Source organism: Otolemur garnettii, unplaced genomic scaffold (assembly GCF_000181295.1).
Source record: "Otolemur garnettii isolate 467f Iridium unplaced genomic scaffold, OtoGar3 scaffold00065, whole genome shotgun sequence".
NCBI classification, from domain to species: Eukaryota; Metazoa; Chordata; class Mammalia; order Primates; family Galagidae; genus Otolemur; species Otolemur garnettii.
Window position 1 is genome coordinate 2,532,619 of NW_003852460.1, and position 3,912 is coordinate 2,536,530.

The 3,912-nt window shown below is 47.7% G+C and overlaps 1 protein-coding gene across 1 annotated transcript in view; it reads right to left on the bottom strand.

Annotated features, from left to right (window-relative positions):
• The window catches only part of PRKX (protein kinase, X-linked), a 42,232-nt gene that overhangs the window by 32,507 nt on the left and 5,813 nt on the right, over positions 1-3,912 (bottom strand). The gene's annotated exons all lie outside the window — the stretch shown is intronic.

Here is a 3,912-nt window from a genome sequence, read left to right on the forward strand (position 1 = left end):
TATTTACTGCTCACAGCTCTGGAGGCTGAATATCAAGATCCCGGCATGGCAGATGCCGTGAGTGGTGGAGATTCACCTCCTGGTTCATAGATGGCGCCTTCTCACTGTGTCCTCACATGGTGCAAGGGGGGAGGGGGCTCTTTGCAGTCCCTTTTAAAGGGACACGATTCCATTCCATGAGGCTCCATCCTCATCACCTCCCAAAAGCCTTACTGCCTCATCCCATCACTCTGGGGGTGAAGATTTCACCATAGGAATGGGGGGTGCGCACATTCTATGACAATGTTAAGATGGGTGCATGCCATTCCAGGGGTCCTCAAACTTTTTAAACAGGGGCCAGTTCACTGTCCCTCAGACCGTCGGAGGGCCGGACTGCGGGCCCTGGGACCAGTCGGCTGCTAAGTAGGACAGGCAGCAGTGGCAAAAACACCTGGCAGGCTGGATAAATGTCCTAGGCGGGCTGCATGTGGCCCACGGGCTGTAGTTTGAGGACGCCTGCATTAAACAGTCTTGGGATGGGCCAAGAACAGATACAATGTTTTGGTGATAAACGAATTAACAGTGTGTTATGGGCTGAATTATGTCTTCCCCCTTCCCAATATTCATATATTGAACTATAAAATTTCAGTTCCTCAGAGGTGGCTGTTTATGTGGAGACAGGACCTTTAAAGATGTAGTTTAGTTGAAGTGCGATCTCTAGGTGGGGCCTGATCCAAGAGGCCTGATCCAGCCCACATTCCCAGCCCAGCTCCACTATGAAGTATGGGTTGAAGTTTGCCGCCCAAAACATTGTACACAGACATGCACAGAGGGATGACCACATAAGGACGCATGGACAAGACGGTGTCTACAAGCCAAGGAAAGACGCCTCGGCAGGACTCAGCCCTGCTGATGCTTCGATCTCGAAACTCTATCTCAGGCACCCTCAAACTAAAGCCCGCAAGCCACATGCAGCCCGCCAAGGACATTTATCCGGCCCGCTGGGTGTTTTTGCCGCCGCTGCCTGACTCGTCCAGAGGCCTGCAGTCCAGCCCTCCAATGGTCTGAGAGGCAGTGAACTGGCCCCCTGTTTAAAAAGTCTGAGGACCCCTGCATCTGAATGACCTATTAGAAAGTAGACACGCATTGTTGGACGCCCCCTCATGCATGCTCCTTCGTATGGAAGCCCTAGCAAACTCAGATACAACCCAGAGAGCGTCAGAGGTCACACCTGATTCAGGATCTCTGGGAACTGTAAACAAGCTCAGAAATGCACAATAAATTAACAAATTAACAGCCACACCTCCTGGGAAAAGGAGACATTTTAAAAAAGACTGAAATACATCACACCCTCTATAGCTGACTCGCTGCGTGCACTGACGACCTTCTTAACTTGACCTAAAGTTCATAGACTGGACGTGCACCACAGGTGCATATCAGCACAGCGGTCACGGTGCCTTATGGTCACCACCCCTTCCTGCAAGGTTGCACTGTCACAAAAATGTACAGTATTTTAAACGCGGGACCATCAATCCGTGTTTCTGTGGATAGGCTTAGAACTCCAGCACAATTGCACTGCTCTGGTAGGGAAATGAGTTCTAAGGTCCAAATGACATCTTCCTAGTGAACTTTTACGAACAACCTGTAACTATATAAGCTGGTGACTTTTTGGATTTATTCAGGGCAGGGTTGATGGCAAAGTTAGCTGGAGCTTACCAGCAACGGTGTGGTGTTAAGATTTTCAGGGAAGAATGAAGCTCTTTTTTCTCTTTGAGATAAAGTCTTGCTCTGTTGCCCTGATCGAGTGTGGTACAGTCATAGCTCACAGCAACCTCAAACTCCAGAGCTCAAGCAATCCTCCTGCCTCTGCCTCCCTGAGTAGCTGGGAATGAGGGTGCCTGCCACAATGCCCAGCTAGTTTTTCTAATTTTACTAGAGGCAGGGTCTCACTCTTGCTCAGGCTGGTCTCCAATTCCTGACCTCAGTGATCCACCTGTCTCGGTCTCCCAGACTGCTGGGATTAGAGGTGTGAGCCACCACACCCAACCCAGAGCTCTTGAAAATATCCTAAATTGGGCTCGGCGCCTATAGCTCAACCAGCTAAGGTGCCAGCCACGTACACCTAAGATGGCAGGTTCGAATCCCCAGCCCGGACCCGCCAAACAACAATGATGGCTGCAACCAAAAAATAGCCAGGCGTTGTGGTGGGCGCCTGTGGTCCCAGCTGCTTGGGAGGCGGAGGCAGGAGACTCGCTTGAGCCCAGGAGTTGGAGGTTGCTGTGAGCTGTAATGCCACGGCACTCTACCCAGGGGGACAGCTTGAGGCTCTGTCTCAAAAAAAAAAGAAAATATCCTAAATTGTAAGACCACTGTGCACTACTGTCAGCTTGGCTGAAAACAATCTACACAGCCCCCTCTCTCTCTGAGGCTCAAATACACAAGTGCTAAATGTTGGTATGTGCCCAGAAGCAGTCTCCTCATCAATCAGTATGCAACACTGGATTGCTTTTGGATGTAATCTCTTATCCACTCCCACTGATCCGACACCAGGGTGATTAAAAATGTGCTCAGAGCCCCTTAAAAATAAAGCACCCCATTATTACCCCTGCGGCCAGAGGTCACCCTCAGGTCCATCACGGATAATCTGCGATGGCGGGAGATTAGAAGGATTTGATCTTTTCGGGATGAAGCAAGTCTGTGGAATATGCCAGCCGTGAATAGTCTGAGCTGAGACCAGGTGATGCAGCCAGCAGTGGTGGCCGGAGGAAGGTCTCAGACTCGGCCTCCGGGTTCCTGGGGGAAGTTGCAATTTAATTCAGAGGTAAGGAGGAGGGTTGGGAGCTGGTGTCAAAGAAAATAAAAAGGGGGGAGAGGGGGGAGAAAAGCAGAGAAAAGAGAAGAAAAGGAAAAAGAAAAGAAAGAGGAAAAAAAACTAAAAAGAAAACCAAAAATATAACCAAAGAAAAAGTTGAGAGGGGAGAACGGCCCGGACAGATAAAGATGTACAAAAATACGTGTTTTTCCGACCAGAATCTCAGTAAAATCACACCAGACAGCAACAAACCTCAGTGCTCAAGAAAGCCTTCTAATCATTCTGTATTAACTAGACACGTCATTTTTACCTACACACAGACATGTCCCCGCTCACCAGCATCTTAGAGTAGTGACATTTTGCAAGCAAAGTACTCCACAGCAACGAAAAACCTATCAATATATAAAAAAGAAAATCTCCCAGACCTTGATTTCACCGACTTTCTCCAAATTACTAAAGTTCAATAGATACAGTTCTAAGAGAAAAAAATAAGTCCTCTGATACACCCTCCTCCAAGTCTCCATGGATAAGAATTTTTGTCCCTGGAACCCATAAAAAGCTGGATGTTTTATCACAGGAATGGAAGAAAAAGTATCCAATGGACACAGCCCTTTTATGAAACTAATTTATAGCTCTCGAATGAAAGCTACAACTTAATTCTAGCCCAAGAATATGGGGGAAGGGATGGGGAAGGGGAGGGGAGAAGGGCGGCTGGGTGGTGGGAGGGTGACCAGAAAGATCACCTATATATCTGTCTAACAAGGGTTCAAGTGAACTTCTCTAGAACTAGAGTATAAATGTTTTAACACAATAACTAAGTAAATGACACAAAGTCTATGTTAACCAGCTTGATGAAAGTATTTCAGATTGTATATGAAAACACTACACTGTACCCCGTGTTTGCATTAATGTATACAGCTATCATTTAATTAAAAAAAAAAAAAAAGCTGGATGTTTCACTCAGCACCGTATACACCAAGGTTGGTGGGTTCAAACCTGGCCCGGGCCCGCCTAACAACAATGACAACTGCAATGAAAAATAGCCAGGAGTTGTGGCAGGCGCCTATCGTCCCAGCTACTTGGGAGGCTGAGGCAAGAGAATCACTTAAGCCCAGGAGTTG